The sequence below is a fragment of the Corapipo altera genome, unplaced genomic scaffold (genome assembly GCF_003945725.1).
Source record: "Corapipo altera isolate COAL_440 unplaced genomic scaffold, ASM394572v1 54, whole genome shotgun sequence".
Lineage (NCBI taxonomy): Eukaryota > Metazoa > Chordata > Aves > Passeriformes > Pipridae > Corapipo > Corapipo altera.
The window spans coordinates 8,465,254-8,482,744 of record NW_020884902.1 but is presented as its reverse complement, the minus strand read 5'-3'; the positions used below and the strand labels follow the sequence as shown (position 1 = coordinate 8,482,744).

At 43.0% G+C, this 17,491-nt stretch overlaps 1 long non-coding RNA gene across 1 annotated transcript; it reads left to right on the top strand.

Moving 5' to 3' along the window:
- Positions 1-7,188: 7,188 nt before the first annotated feature.
- LOC113950648 lies at positions 7,189-9,130 on the top strand. The gene is made up of 2 exons (XR_003528830.1): positions 7,189-7,416; positions 8,696-9,130. It is a non-coding gene; the product is annotated as an uncharacterized LOC113950648 (long non-coding RNA).
- Positions 9,131-17,491: the final 8,361 nt, after the last annotated feature.

The window sequence follows — 17,491 nt, the reverse complement described above, 5'->3', positions numbered from 1 at the left end:
GAGCCCTGTGGTCCTCCCAGCATCCCAAACTGTGGGTAAAAGTTACATTGGAATTGTGAGTTTTATCTCTCACAGAGATAAAGTGCTGCATTTCCAAATGTCCAGAACAGGAGCAAAGGGGCAGAAATCCTTGTGCCCCAGACCTCTTGAACCACCAGGTTATCCTGCTTTCTACCCTCTTGGGCACTCTCAGGCACAGACTGGGCCCTGCCCTTTTTAGGTGGTTTGGCTACAGCTCTTTGCACCAGAAACGCTGTGTTACCTCCTTTGTCTCCAGACCACTGGTCCACTGGGCAGCTCTCACCCCAGACAGGAAATCTAAAGCCAGGATGCAGCTGGGGAAAAGTGATATGCAGTCTTTCAATACATCTGATAAACAGCAGAGAAGCCTGACACGAAAATCTTCAGTTTACAAGCAGAAGTTGTATAAAGTTGGGGTTTGTTCTTTCCATATATGGCAAACATGCCTCCAACTCCCCATCCCCAATCAGTCTGTCTGTGGGATTGGTGGGACAATCCTGCAGTCAGGAGAGCAAAGAATCCTCTGCTAATATTTAGGTCATTTGTGACAGAGACTGAGAGAAATAAGCATAGACCTCCTGATAGAACTAGTCTATTGATTTTCTCAGAGGCAAATAGACTGAAAGGCAGCATCACACCACGCCAAGGCAGCAGCACAGCATCAGGCAGCAGTGACAGTGGCTCAGGTGCTGGCCTGTCAACTGCTGAATCAACATGGGTCTTCTCCAGAGCACAACTGTTCTAAGTGGAGAGCAGTATTGATCAAATATGCGAGACTGACATCAAAGGGTAGGTGTTGGGGGAGGCCCCTGTTCACAACTCAGGAGCAGCCTGTTCAGACCAGCCTGGCTATTCCCCATCAGGAAGCCTCACCTGACAGCCCACCCTGGTTGCTGGTTCTGCAACTTGTGCCTGGGCACAGCTTGAACAGCATCCTGTAAAACGTGAACTGGGCCCCAAAAGTAAAAAACTGCTCCTCTTGAGGGCAGGAAACCTGCAGGATGCTGTTAATGCACTTCAAAAAATGCTTTTCTAAAACTATTTTTTCTTTTATAAATGGTAGTATGCACAAGTGCCTCAAAACAATCTACCAGTTTGCAGTATTTGTGAATACAGCTGGAATACTGGAATATTACTTTTACTGTACCATGAAAAAAAATTTCAGGACTGACAAGGAAGGCAGGTTATTGTCGGTGTAACAATGAACCCAGAACAAGTACAGGAAAACATCCAAATAATTATAAAATGGGTCAACATTAAAGGTCTAAACTGTTAAGCGCCTTTACTTATTTAACATTTCAGGATTCAGTATCAGTCAGCCATGTCGTTCTGTGGCATCTCCAGATTTCAATTACATAGCTGGATAAATGGCTTTGCAAGCATTAAGAAAAATCACCCTAGTCATCACAGGCCAAGTTTCAGACTAAACGAATTTTTCAATAAGAAATCTCCTCCAGCCACAGGCCCTTCAGTCTGAGGCTTAGAGGATAAACACTGACAATGAACTCAACATTTATCTCTAACACAGCTTAAAACTCTTACCCTGCAGTGAAGTGACACACTGCTTATAGAACATCTTGATCAAATTTTCTATTTTTAAGCAAGCAGGTTTCAGTTTAAAACTGCCACCTTACTGACTTCCTTAAAGACATCTGATATTTTATTAGTCCTTGACAACGAAGTTTCCTTCTCTTGCATGTAATTAAGTTGAACCCCAGGAACAATTTACTTGACTGATCTTTCATTAAGTATAGCAGCACGATAGCACTTCTCAAATAATGGATCACTGGGACCTTTATAAAGCTTTATTAAACTGTCCTCTACCTTCCCACTTCTCACCTTGCAAAAAAGCACCTTATGGAAAAAAACCAAATATTAAAGACAGAACAGCCTTAATATATTCTGAGCCAACCAAAATGTGTTTGTCATTTATTGAGCTGCATCTATTTCAGAGGTCTGCCTGGTGTATTAATAGTCCCTCACTATATCAGAGTGGAAGAAAATGTGAATTTTAGAGTCCTTAAATCATTCTGCTTTTCTACTGCAGTTCCAGTAAGGGATTGTATTAGACAGCCTGCTGTAAAAAAAGACCAGAACTCTGTAACATACTTTTATTTTCCCTTCTTATGCCTGATCAACTGAATAGAAAGCAAGTGATAGGTTGGGCTAAAAAAACCCAGCACAACAATTAAAAAAAATCATAATCACTCTTAAAGGAACAGACCACAAACGTGGAGAATGCCACTCGTGGTTTCTGCTGTTCCTTCTGTAATTTACTTCTAATTACCACACATAATTGCATGAAGTAAAGCAATTCCCTGTAGCAAAAGATAGAAAATCAATCCAGTGGTTTCCATGGGAAGTTACAGCTTTCATCTACAGCTGAACTGAGCTGAATTTCTTGTCACTCCTGGATGTTCATGCTGCACCAGCTGGGGTAACCTGTCAATCCCTGCTACAGTTCCCATGGATTGAATCTTTTGTTGCCTCTTTTCTCTTCTTTGAAAAAAACCTGATGGTTTGGTAGCAGCAGGAAGCCCTGAGCCACCTAGGACAGTAAATGGAAAACTATTACCATTATGTACTTCAAAAATAACAAGAAAGTAATTTTCTCCTAATAGTCAAAATTATCCTGGATTAGTTTCCCTCCTGGAAACTCGCAAAGCTCCAGGTATCTCAGTTATAAAAAGCCAGCACTTAGCACCATTCAGTATTTAAAAAAAGTATTCACATTTCAAAAGGTAGGCACAAACCAGAAACACGGTGGATTTGACCTGAACATTTAGTTAACCTCTGGTGGTAGGACTGCTGTAAGCCAGAACCAGGAGGCTTGTTAGCATTTGGTTGCCTGCTGTGGCACCAAAACCTCTCACAGGATGCGCCAAAAAGTGGGGAGGGATAGTGAGAAAAAGAAGAGAAAAGGTGGCTTGGAGACAGCACCCTAAATACCCAATCTGGATTTTTATGTCATAGGATAAGCAGGGAACATAACTGGCACACCAAAATTACCAGAACTGTAGCAGTATCCACTGTTTACCTGGAAACATGTTAGAGGTTCCACAAATCAAAACACTTTGACTTTGTACGGCTTCTGGAAAGGCTGGGATCAGAAAGGAGGGCATTCGAGTTGGTGGGAAAGCACTAGTGAAAAGAACAGGATACAAGCCCGTAAACCAAGAAAGCCCAGGAGGTGGGAAGGGCCCTATTCCTTATCTTTACATATGAATGCCAAGTGTTAAAAACACAGATTAGGCTCAAAAGCAGGAGAAAGGGAATGAAGGGGAGATGCTGGTTTAAGATAAAAGGCTGGGAGTAGATTTAAGCAGTTGCTGGAGAAAGTGGGTGTGAGGTCTCAGCCCCACAGAATTCAGCTGCATTCTTCCCCTGTTCCGCAAAAGCCCCAAAGAGGGAAAGAGCCCCAAGTACAAGAGAATTAATCTGAGCTCTTGCTGTCCCTTTCCTTTCTGTCACCTCATTTCTAGTTCTGTGTTCAGGAACTGGGATTTTTGCTGTACCTGCACCAACCTTGAAATAGTCAGCTTGTCTGACATCAAACTAGGTCAGCTGATGTGGAAAAGCCACAAACCAAAGCACTCTCCTCCTTGCCAGAGGCCTGAAAACCAAAAGAGTGGGAAGGGATTTGGGGAGGCTGGCTGATATCCCCGTTGCCATAAGGCCTAATATATCGAAGTCAGTAGTCCTGGCAAAAACTATCTTTGGGCAGGGCCAGGCAAGAGTTCCCTCATAATGAGCTCTGCCAAAGCAGTGTTTGAACCAACAGGCTTATCACATGAGGTCCCTTAGTGCAGATGCAACACAGTACCAGCCCCAGATGTGGGGAGTGAAGCACCACTGACTCCAGTTTCTCCCGTGTCAGGTGCCTGGCTCCAAGAAATTTGTGCTCAGAAACTGCAATTACAGTTCTGAGCACAAATGCTTATTTTAGTCTGCTACAGCAGAGCTGGGGAGTTTCAGGAGGTGTGTATTAGCTTACACCAGCAGCCCCCAGTTTTCACCAGCTCATGCCCATCCATCATGCAAGTAACCTGCTGTGAGCAAAGGCCCCACATTTTTCTTATTTATCAGTATTCCTCTTCTTCAGGGTTTGCTGAGAGTGAATGACCTGACTCAGCCTGAATAAGATGCTCTCTGGCAAGAGCAGAACACACTGAAGAGAAAGGAACATGACACTGAACACCAGTACCAGTTCTCCAGCAGATTTTAGGCTGGGAAGGAGGAAAGAAAATGTCATCTCTTTCCAGCAGTTTGACTGTTGAAGAACTGCTTTTAAAGCTCAGAGATAATAGCTGTGGTGTTCCGTGACATCCACATCCTCCAAATGAGTCTGTTGTCTCTTTTAATTAGCAGATCTTAATGAACATCTCAGGATTTTATGTTACACACTTAGAAAATTGCCATTATCTTGAACCCAAGAGGAATCATAGGACACCACAGTAATACTAATAATCCTTAAGAGATGGAAACTTCATGTTAACAGGGTGTAGGACAGAGCAAGAAAGAGCCTGAATCTCTTCTACCCCTTTCTCCCTTTCTGTCTATTGAAACTTCTGTGTGATGCCCCATTGTTGCCCAAGATATCTGCCCAGCAGGCACCCTCCCCCTTGCCCTGGTTCCTTAGATTTGGTACTTCCCGTTGGTGCCTTGCCTTTGAATGCACTCCTGAAAATACATACCAAGATGATGAGAAAAAAGAAGAACAACAAAACCATGGCCAGCACGTTAGACAGACATGCAGACACAAATGTGCCACTGAGAACCCAAGCCAAACAACTGCTTGGAGACCCTCAGTTCTGCCTTCTTTTTGGGAGGATGATCAGTGAATAATCCTTTAGTTCAGTCATCTGGTTTGTTGTACCCAAAACTACTGCAAATCAGGTCACATGGAAAGAACCTGCCAGCTCTCCAAGCAACACGTGACATCCTGTACGTACCTGTAACTCAGTTAATACCTAATAAATCTCAGTATTGTATGGCTGACAAAGAACTTTCAGTGAGAGACAGAACCTCTCTTATTTATAGCATCAGCACATGTTCAAGTAAGCTCAGAGTCAGTAACTGGCAGAAATTGATCCACCCTTGCCATGTAAGTACCCTCTGCTTTGCAGCCCAAATGAAATAAAAGCCAAAGCAAGCAAATTAAACCACATGTAGTAATTGCCCTGCTCCTGTTCAGAAGGTGCCAGGGACAGAGGAAACAAAGATGACACCTACAATGATGTTCAACAGTGGTGTTTCTCTGAAAACCAGCCTAATCTCACATGACATGGAGGGCAGCTGCTCGTTGATTAGAAGAGGCTCATGGGGTCAACTGGACTCCAACACATTTAGAAGCCAATAGTGTCAATGCAGAAGCAATGAAAAACATACTTAGATTAGCTCTAATCCAGCTAATTACATGGGCCAAATAATCATGCAACTAAAGCAAGCTCCCTACACTCTATTCTTGTCCCCTACACTGCTTGGCACCTTTCTGTCCAGGAATAAGGGCAACACAAATTAGAAGCAGATGCCCCAGTTCACCAGAAAATGCCCAAACTACACTGCAATCTTTCTGTAGGCACTCTCTATCTGTAGTGGTGCATAGCAAATCCAGATGACTTTATGCACAGAGCGTCCTTTAATGGCAGCCTCCATTCCTGTGTTTCTGGCTTCAAGGCCTTTCAAATTGTATCCCCACCCACCAACTACCACTGCTCCTAAGAATGTGTATTCTACTTTAATCCCACATATGAGAAACCATCAGCTGGCAGACATGTGGACACAGCTAGTCCTGTTCTGCCAGTGAAGATGTTGGTCTGTAGAGCATTTAAAGTCTTGTTAATGCCCAGAGGCAATATTTTCATGTTATATTACAGCTGGAGTGCCATGAAGATATATTCTTCTCAGGCTTTTTCAAACCATCTTACACAGCTGCATCAGCAGCTGCTCAGATGGCTGTGCCAGGAGCAGGCAAAGCTTCAGTACTGTAGGGTGGGACATCAGAACACTTTCCTGGACATTTCAAGTATAACTGGAGTTACCCTTTGGGGTATTTCCACAGGTTTGTCTCTGATGAATGGGTTGCTGTATTCTGTGGCTCCCCATTTACATTGAGATTTGTCTTTGTGGTGCACAGGGGTCTGGGGTGCACAGGCTGGCCCTGCTCTGTCTTCATGGTAAGCCTAGAGTGCCCTGCACAGGTGAGACAGAAAGTTGGCAGTCTCATTTTTAATCACTTGTGGGCTTAATTTCATTCCTGTTTTTCCAGATTTTTATTCCTCCTGGGTAAAGACTTTCAAAAAGCAGAAAGTCTATTCAGTCAGGTCAGATTGTGAAGGATATACATTCTGTCCCTCCACAAGTCATCAGGACCTATTCCCTCTGTCCCATCCTGCTCTGCCACAAGGAACTTAAAAATCTCTTGTATTAAGTACCACCATGTAGAATAAAAAACCTCCTATCATCTACATTGTCCAAGTGGAAAAGATAACACAATGTGGGCAACAGATGGCACATAAATGTGGGGTTCCTGAAAACACATGGACAACTTTTATATCGTCAGCAAAAAGAAAAACCTGTAATCTCATGAACTGATCTCCTACTCGGTGTCCTCCTGACTTCTGAGTCATCTTCTGCAGATCTCAGTAAGACACACCACCACATGCTGCTGTATGAACCCATGACAGTCTCTCACCCAGCAGCATATAAGGTTGTATCCCTGGATGAACATACTACAGTCTGTTTTTATTGAGAGAGAGGGAGAGAGAGAGAGTTGGCTCAAACTCCTCTGGATACACATCAAAATATTATCTTCCATAGTGAAGGATGGTCCTAAGAGGCAAGAGTTCAGAAGGTGATAAGCAATAGCATTACTTTTCTTCAAAAGTCTCTATCCTCAGCTCAATAATTGGGCGTAAACATCATGTCTTTTCCAGGATGCAATTCCAAGAAAAAAATGGGGAATAAAACCTGTAGTCCAAAGTCTCATTTTACAACATCTGTAAAAAATTTTAAAAGAGCTACAGACAGGGCACCAACACCTTAAAACAATCCTGTTTGTTAAAATTCATCTTTGATGAGCAACGTAGCCTGCAGGTTACTATAGCAGCAGGATCCATCACCTAGGTAACCAAGCACTAATGATGTCAACATTAACCTATCCCTACACACACCTCACACTGTGCACATCATCAGACCTCCATTTCTTGCAAGATGATTGTCTTCCTACCAACAGACAGCCAGTAACAGACCATGTGGACAGTTTCCATGAGGAGGGAGCTCTCCTCACAGCACCAGCCTGCCCTGTTAAGAACCATTATTTCAGAGAGCATCCCCCGTGTAAGAGCTGGGCACCTGAGGTATCCACCGTGCACAGCTTGGTTCACTACCAGAGTAGTAAGCAGCAACAGAGCTTGCCTAAAGGCTCTTTGGAAAAGAGGTCAAAAAGGTCAAAAGGTCACTTAACATATCAGAGGGTCTGAAGCATAAATCCACACAGAACAAGAACGTCTTGGAAAGTGCATTGGCATGGTCTTCCCCCAAAGAAGCGTTCCTTTTGCGAAGTCAAACTTCCAATATGGAACACCAAATCCAGTAAATTCCCATATCAATACATTACCTATTAAAGGGAGATGATCTATCCCTGTGCTTGCTCTCTGTCCAAGGCCTTGCAAGCAGCTCTTCACAGTGGGGCACAGCAGAGCAGCCCCTGAGCCTGCCCTGCCCCACGAGCTGTGCAGACCAGGAGAGCAGCACGAGGCCACTGTGCTGGTGACATAACTCCCAGAGTCCAGGTGTCCTCACACAGCACTGCACAGAGCTGAGGACGTGCCCTCAGCTGTGGGGCTTCACTAATGCTGTTTAACTCTGCCATCTGAGAAACACTCCTGAGTACAGATGTATTTGTTTACAACCAAGCAACATATTGCTTTGATTACAGAGGCAGATTAAACTTCTGGAAAATACTGATTTTTGGTAACAGTGTTACATAATTGGTTACTTCCATAGCCTAAAAGGATTTTGGTTGCTTGGGCTAAAGGAAATGAAATGGAATTTGGGTTTTTTCCTCCCCTTTGTTAAAGGCTGCCTTTATATGCCACAGAGAAATTAACTGAGACAGAAATCTCTTTCCCTCCACTTTGATAAATAGGGATGACTCATTATTTCCCCATTTCACTTTAAATACCCTGTCATCCTTGTGGTTTGCTTTGTTCAGCTATTCCCTCAACTTCATACAGCACCTGCTGTAATGACACAGGAAGTCCTCTGTGGTTTTTGCCCTTTCAGTGCATCTCTTATCAACAGAGTGCTCTGACCTTTAAATATCACTTCCTTTACTTACCAGCAGACACTTAAAACCCCCAAAGACAGCCTTTTGTTGATCACCATTTCCTAGATAGTAGATTACATTATCTTGATGAAACCAAAAAACCTTTTCAAGCCTTTACCCTCATTGAAGCACACCCAGATTTTGGGCTGCAGTTTAACTTTTCAAAGTGGTGTGAGCTGTTATAGCTTCATAGACATTTTCAGTAGGTGGGGAAACCCCTTGAATCAAATTTATTTGTTAGAAACCTAAGTGTTTGCTTTCTTACCTTCTTTCACTGCCTATTGCCCCATGTTCCTCATGCTGAGTAAAGACCACGGTGTCTTTTACCTGCTTATCCACACACAGGTTCAGCAAAGTACATTAGAAGCCAAGCCCTTTGTCATTCTGGAGAACAAAACTGTCTTCCTGATAAAGCCAGTTTTCTTGTCTGTCTGTCATTGGCTGACAATGGGATAATACCAGCAAAAGAAAACAAGATCAAACTAGTAGTGCTGGATCTGAGAAGATAAAAGAAGAAACAAATTTCAGAGAGAAAGGAACGTTGGGCAGATGAGAGAAATAAGAAACACATTTCTTCAGCAAAGGATATTTTACACTGACAAGGGCAAAAGATCCTAGGAGAAAACAGGGCCTCTCTGTTCCAGGGAAGAAGACATCTGCTGTCAGAGGGCTACTGGGCCCTGAAAGATTCAGTCTCAACACAGAGAACACTTGAGCACTGAAAAAAAACCAAAAAATAAGAACACAGAAATGAATAAATGTTTTATTGTTAACTGAGAACTGTACATTCTTTGTTGTGGATAAATGCAGCTTGAATTTTGCAAAGCTTTTGTATCTGCTTGCTCCCACCATGAAAACGCCCTTCAGAGGTGAGGCACTAACCAGGAGCACCCATGGGTTCTCACCCTGACCAAAGGAGATGCCTGGGGTCTGAGGCTCAGCCTCAGCTGCAAGAGCCAAAGTCCAGATTCTGTGAGAGAGAAACCAAAGGACATTCATGTCTTGATTTGCTGATATGAGACAGTGAAGTGTCACTTTGAAACTGTCAGAAGAACTACCTGAGGTGAACAGTATACATGGATGCAGTCAACTGCTCGAATGGTTTTTTGTCTGTGAATTACATGAAATTATGTTTTTCTAGTTCATATCCCTAACAGTCCTCTTCAGAGGATTGTGTATCAAAGGTCAGCATGCCCTTCAGGACAACTGGGTACCTTTAATGAATAACTGCACTTTAAGCAGTGAATTTAATTAAAACGCATCACTGTGCTAGAGAAAATATTCTGCACTTGTGACATTATGCAATACTGCACTCAGTGTAAAGACACAACATAAACAAGGAACACTTGGAGCTTGCATATCACCCTGCATGACCTAACTTCCTATTACTTTCTACCTTTTTTCTTTTTAAATCCCTATCTATATTTATACATTTAGAAAAGGTAACAGGCTAACTGAGCATTGCAGAACTGCCAACAGCAGCTCAGGTGGAAATCTTGCCATTATGAGGTTGCAACTGTGTTCAACTGTGCAGAAACAGAACTTCCTTCCTGAAGCATCTGGTTGGTTGTTCTTGCAGGAGCAGTGAAATGCTGAGTGTTTCTAACTTTGTACCTCTGAGAAACAAAATGGGTCCTCAATGCTGTCATCCCACTTTGACTTTCATTTTTGTCACTCTCAAAATGAAGACTGCAAAACCAAGACTGCAACAACAGGAAAAGCAAGTAGGATTTTGTGTGTTGTTTCAAAGTGCAAAGAGCAGCTCAAGATGGCACCTGAAAGGCAGTAATGTGAAGCCTCATATTTTATGTCATGACAAACAAGAGAAATGTTATTCATCTGTTTCTTTGTGGGGAAGGCTCACACTACAGAAAACCCAAAAAACTAGGATAGAATTTCTTGAACAAATCATGAAAGGAGACCTTCAAAGAAAGGGGGCAAAGAACCTTTGGACTACTTTTTTTCTCCCCTTTTTATAATGCATAGAGGACATGAAAGAGGTTTTTCAGCAGTTCTTTCTTATTCCAAAAGGATTTTTTTTTGTTCCTGCTTCTCTTTTACATTAAAAATTCAAGTCTTGCCTTGAATAGAAGGCTCTGAGGCAAACAGCATCAAAGACATGCACAAGTCAGGATCAAGTACATTGGTAAGGACACTGGTTAATGCCCATCTTGCACTGAATTCTTAAGGTTGCAGATGAAAGTCAAAGAATTTGAAGATTCAAAAACCAAACCCAAACAAATTCAGTTCAGCTGCAACAAATATTTTTATAGGTATAAAAAAAATTAATCTCTTTAAATAGCTAATGGTTCAGCTTTAAAAAAATTTAAGCCCTCCAAAAATTTACAGCTGTCTCTGAGCAGAGGAAACCTGACCTTCCTACTTGAAGTGGAATTAATGATAAATAAAATGCCTTTTCATTGCCTTTGACAGCAATTTATGCTGATGGGTCTGTGGCTGGATATTTATTCCAATTTTGTCTGTCTCTCCAGGTGTGTCTGGAAGAAGTTCCTCTTAAAGAAGAGCAGTAAATCCATTTGTTCACCCCTTACCATCTCCTGATGGTAAGGGGTGAACTTTCAGTGAGCAGTGGTGGGACAGTGACTGTGTAATGAACAGTGACTGTTCTCAGGCTCCAAGCAATGACTTGAGCAAACCTGCATCCACATAGGTTTCAAACCACAAGTTCTGCCCCTAAGCTGTGCAGAGGGGGCACTGCTGGGCTGCTGCTACTGAGCAAGTGCTGCCCCATGACCCCATGTACCCAGACCTGAACCAGAGCTGCTCCTTTTGCTCAGATCTTACCAAAGGTAGGCAGCAGTTCACACTGAAGATAGAGAGGGAAAAGTACTCCAGTGTCTGGGAAGGCTTAACATACACTAAGTCAATGTTTAGGACACAAAGTCTGAGATACCTGATCACAGCCTGTGACCCCAGTCCTTAAAGATGAGCCTGTACAGTCCATATGAAAACAAGGAGAGACCCATCAACACATTGTAGAAGGACACTTAACTGCTGGCACATCTTGAAGCACTTCACCTGCCTTTCTCCATCTTTTTCCCTTGCTAACGCGACATTGTCTTGCACTGCAAAGCCACGTTTCCTGTCCAGAAGCCTATTTTTTCCCCCCAGGATGTGTGCTAAATTGGGCAATGCTTCCATGAACAGGCTTTAAGTTACCTTTTGAGACAGGCTTGTATCCCAAACCCTTTTTCTTTTGAAGGGAAAAGCCAGCTGGTCTCTCTTCTGAGTAGGAAAGCAGCAGCAGAGCTGTTGGAGAAGGAGTGGAGACTATTACTTGTGCATCAACAGAACAAACTTCAAGTCTGCAAAATGCTGGATCATTTTCTCTGCAGCATACTGCTTCTAATAGGACGAAACCTTTTACTATCAGACTGGTTGCTGGTGAAACTATCTGGTAAAAACATAAAAAATAAAAGCATTTTCTTGTAACATGAACATGTTGGATTTGGAAATCAGTAAGAGGAAGCAGATATGGTGCATGTGATGATATTTTCCCTGTTTCTTTCTCAGGGTAGAACTGAGCTTTCAAAACTGGAAAGTAGTTATAACACCTTTTTCCCTGTTCTGCATGTGTGTTTTGGTGGATTGCCAACTGCATATTGAGTTAGGGATGCTGAGAACCTGCTCAAATTCATGTGGCTATGTTGCCCTAGTCAGAATTAAATCATACATTACACCCTGAGTCACCCTCTGCTAATGCCTGCTAGATATTTTCTGGCATCAAAGTTTAAAATTTGGAGCTCATTGGAAATTTTCTGTAGGGGAGATTTTCAGAAAGAGAATTCTGTTTCTGAGAAAATAAGAATTTTCTATGCAGGGGAAAAAAAAGTTGGTTCTGCCAAAAAAAATTTTTAAAAGGTTTGTTTGTAAAGAGGATCAAAATACAGTATTTAATTTTTAATTAACCTGTACTAACCAAACTGTGCAATGCCCCAGATAATCCACATGAATTTCAGATTCTTTCAGATGGAGACAGCCCAGCCAGGACCCAGTCTCAGACAATGCCGGGGCTGTGACTTTAATTTTCAGACACTCCTGTGTGACTGCTCATTTCTGACACAGGTGCCTGCTGTGCAGGGCAGAGGTGTGGTCAGTAATCCTCCCCATTTACAGAGCAAGGGTTACAGCAGCCCCATGCAGGGGTCTCCACCAGCAAGACATAGGCCCAAACACAGGTTTTCTGGTGAGGGAGGATGCACTTCCCAGTAATCCCCAGATGCTTTCCGAGCTAGCACTCCCATCTCCATGTCCTTTCCTCTCTGCTGGAACCACATCCTCCACTGGAGAGGGAGAGTATCTTCATCTCTCCCATCCCCATTCTCTCTCAGCTTCCATCCCTGTTCCCTCACCCCTCATATCCTGACTCCCACTCCAGAGTAACATCCCTGCTGACTGCTGCCACTCGGCAGCTCCACACTGACACTGGAAATAGCTGTAGCTGTCTCTTCCTCCCCATCCCACTTCCCTTGCTGGCTGACTTCACCCACACAGAGGCACAAACTTAGCCTGGCACCAGTAAACTGGGCAAGGCACACACATAGGGCTCCAGTGGCACCTCCACGCTGCTTCCCACCTGTAAGCCTGTCACTGGAAACATGGATGGGAGACAAATCCACTGGAAAGCAGACTCTCTACAGTCCTTTGTTCATTGAGCAAAAGCTTCTCCTACAGCTGAAAACATTCCCAAAGCTTGGTTTTCATTAATTTCTTTTTGCATTATAAAAAAAAAACCACCACACACAACCTCTTGCACTTGGCTAAAAGGAGACCCCTCCTCTGCCCACCCAGTACAGATCAGGAATGCCCTGAGACCTGGACTGTCTGGCTTCTAAACCCTGTAAGCCACCAGTAAGCTTTATTTTTAACGTTTCAGTGGGCTCTGGATCAGGCCACAATATACAGATAAACACCAAGAAAAACAGATTCCAAACCTAAAACTGATGTCGCCATGAACAACCAGTGTCCAGCCTGGATCTGATTCTGTGCCCTCTGCTGCTGTGGAGGCAAAAGCCATCCACTTTAGCATAGGAGTTTTATCTGAGGTGTGGAGAACCTCAGATCAGAACTATCAGTACTCTGTCTGGGTGGAGATACCTTCTCACTTGCCTTCTGCCTACAGAAGTTAAAGGCCACACAGCAGCGTAAGGACATTCAAATTAAAAGCACCTGGCTGTCACAGGACTTCTGACTTTTGATCTATGAACTTTTTTTTTTGTTCCCCTCCAAATAAAGCAAAACCTCCCTGTACCATGAAGATAAATCTGTAGACTCTGCAGAGCACTGAGAAAAGACCACACATGTCCAGAAGCTCAGCAGCTATAGGCCAAAGGATCTGAAGGAAGCAGAGTGTTCCAGGCAGCACTTATTTCCAGCAGCCGTCAAACAGCTCTAAACTGCCCGAGAATAAGGTTGGAGAAGTGTGGAGATGTTAGCACAAAAAGCAGTTTCAATCAAGCAGCAAATAACAGTGACATGGGTATCATCCCCTAGGGCCCTCCAGGAGAGGCTCCAGGCCAGTCCTGGGAACAGCCTTCGTGCCAGGCCACGAAACCGTTGCTCAGGGAAGGTTTGGAGCTCATATGTCCCTCCATTGTACCAATCCAAACACTGTCCAATTTGCAACTGGCTGAGAGTGCTAATGAACCAGGCAGACAGCAGTGGAGGGAAACAGTCTGGCTGACATACTGACAACTGCCTGCAAAGAGTCTGAACTGGGGCACCAGGGACAGAGGTTGGTCCTTACACCTGTCACATCTGGTGGTGGCACAGCATATCAAACTGCTGCAGCAGAAACAGACCTTTTAGGACTAATGGACTAATGGACTAATAGGAAATCCAGGATCTGATCTCCTCTGCTGAGTTCAGACAATTCAGTACAGACTGCTGTCTAGTCCCAGGATGATACAGACGGCATTTGATCCTGCCAGCTACCCTGAGATCAGAGGAAGACTGTCCCAGCCACCGACCCACAGCCCAGAAGTGACAGGAAAGACTGCAAAGCTCACACACTGACAGAGCCCATCCCTGACACTAGAAACCCAAATCTAAGTGTTTATACAAACAGGGTAGAATTTTGAAAGCAGAGGTAAAACACTGGCTGCTTTATAAATCTGTTACCAGCTCCAGATACAGAGTGCCCCACACAGCTGTGTGTGGGTGTTGATAGCACCTAACATGGTTCTGGTCAGCCAACCCACAGGCCAAACCTGTGGCCTCTCAACTGTTAGCAAGTTTCACTCTGGTCAAAGTGTGGTAGTGCTGCTCCCATCCCTCTCCACACCACCAGCAACATCCTCATGCCAGATACAGCACTGAGTTCCTGTACTGCTTGTGCAGTACTTATAATCTACACTCACTCTGCCTATTTGACGTTTTCTAATAACACACAAATAGTATTTCCTATAGGAAATATTACCTGCAGCAATGACACTGCATGATAAAATCTTTACACCTGGAGAAAAAATGTTCGGATATAAATAACTCCACTTACATGTGATTCAGCAATTATGGAATATTTCCCTAAATATACGAAAGAGCCCCTTGGAAAAAGAGCTGAAAAGGCAAAGGGCAAGAGTAGAAAGAAGTGATTTGCCAAGAGGATCAGGAGTTTTTAAGTGTAGAAGAAGACTCAGTAAGAGAGAGATTAACAGAAAACAGAGCTGCAAAAAATATCCTTTATGGACTTGGAAGTTCAGAAGCAAGGAGTGGGAGCACCAGAAGAGATAAAGAAGATTTAAACCATCCTATCCCCAGAGCAGAAACAGTTCAGCTCCTGAGGCTGACTACACATGGCTACCTGAGCCAAAGACAGGTAACACAAAACTGCTGTTCACACAGCAGTGCTGTGTCACAAGAATGCTGACAGCTCTGCTGCAGAACTGGATCTTTCCTGAACCTTTGCTTCACTGCCCTATCCTGCTCCATGTTCCTTTTCCTGGAGGTTTTAAGAAGTCTGTGGGATGAGGGAAGAGCCAGGGCAGACAGGAGACTGCAGAAAGCTGCCTGCACAGCCAGAGGCAGCTGTGCCAGCAGCAGTGCCAGCACTCTCCTCCCAGGAGCTGGCACAAGGGCCTGTACAGCTGCAGAAATGAGCCAAAACCACAAGCCACACGATAATATGTCACCTTGGCTATTACCTGCCTGGCAGATACTTTTCAAAACTAGCCTGCAGTTCACTGCTCACTGTGAAGAGATATCAGTCAACATCAGACAACGCATCAATATAATTATTAATAATTCCTGGGTTTTTGCATCTTTATTAGTAAAAGAGGGACTTCATTTTGGAAACTGGGATGTCTAAAACTGACAGTAACTCACTGTACACGTGAATTTAGCCTACTTGCATTGTTCCACATGAACCTTACACCAGAGCACACCACAAACTTCAACACCAACTGGGCATCACAGTCATGTGCTACTAATTACCAACATGCAGTGTGTAGTCAGGGGAAATTTAGTTTACATCAGTCAAGGCTGAAAGAAAAAGCATAGCTCAGAAGAAACATTCGGCTAAAAGAGATGAACTTGTAACTTAAAGCTCTTTTAAAAGTTTCTGTACAAAAGTTTAAATTACCCCAATGCCAGCTTTGAGGTTATTCTCGTATCAAAGACATAAAGGGGCAACATTTTTAAAATTGCAAAGTAGCAGTAAGGAATGACTCGTGTGATATTTTACTGTTTGCATTTTTGTCACCATGTCGCTCCTCTTCCACCTGCACGTTTCACCCAAACTTGGTGAACAAAAAAAAGGAAGGCTGGCATTAGTGATGGAAGAGCAGGGTTCCTGCTTCCCAAATAACACCAAGAATACTTTCAGCCACTGCCTGTCACAGCTCTTTCATGCTTTGTTCCTTGTAAAGTATCTGTTTCTTATATTAGATAAGCTGAAGCCAAAATTCCAAGCCTGTCTGCTTAGTGTGTACCATATTACATGTACTGCACTCTGATGGCCTACAACCTAGTATGGCAAAAAAATTCATCTTTTAACTTCCATAACAGATATTTACAAGCTATTCACAAGCTCCAGTGAACTCATCTTACACTTCTCTGTAGGTCTGTAACTATTCCTGCTATGTTAGATTTATCTATTTTAGTTTTTTTTCTTTCTAGAACATCACTCTGATATGACTTACAACCAAGATTCAGCCCTGACCTGCATGTCTGTGTGTTGTAAGTGCTCTCAAACATGCAGCATGTGTGCCATCACAGACTTCAGCCTATATGACTTCCCTACTGCTCTAAAAGCCTGAAGAAACATGAAAACCCAGCTCTGCCCATACACTGGGTTGGTTTGTGGGATTGTTCTCCTACTCCTTTCAAAAACAATTTTTAGGGAAAAAATGCTTTTAAAATGTAATATTATTGTAAATCCTTAAATGCTATTTTCATATAATTTGGATATTAGTTGGCTTGACCCAGCACTCTTTAATTCCAGAGATAGAAGTAGATGAGGAAATTCAGCTGCTGCATCTCAAGTTTTACAGCCAGGTGAACCTTTTCACCTTTTAGTCTCTCCAGTCTGTATTTCTCAGCCTGTCTAGATCCCCAGAAGCCTGTGTTACAGTCTGATTTCTCTTAAGTGACACTTTTTCTTTTAATTCCATACAATGTGGTGAGGTTGCTAAAGACCTGAGGCCAAAAGCTTGGCTGGCTCACACCTCAGCTGTTTAAACACTGTACAACACATACTGCATCCCTTATTTAGATGCCTTGAATTATAGTTTCAAACCTTATTTATTAATGTTAGAATACACAACATTCTTAAACTTGTCAAAACAGCCCTAAAAAAATAATTATTCTTGTTTTTTGCTCAAATAAATGCAAATAAATCCTTCCTGCAAGTCTCTGAGTAACATTATGCAATAATAAACTCAGTTCAACATGTTTTACTAACAGAACCTTGTTAAGCAACACTCACATTTTTATCACCCTGGTTTCTCCTTGGTGGGATGTGAGGCATTCCTAAAAGCTGCCACAAGAGGAAGAATCAAGAACTCTTAATGGGATCCTCGATGACAGCTCAGTACTAGGAGTTTGCAAGGGAAGAAATGGAAAAACATCTACTGGTTGATTTAATTTTAGGCAAGAAGAACAGACAACTCCAGTTGTAGTGATTTA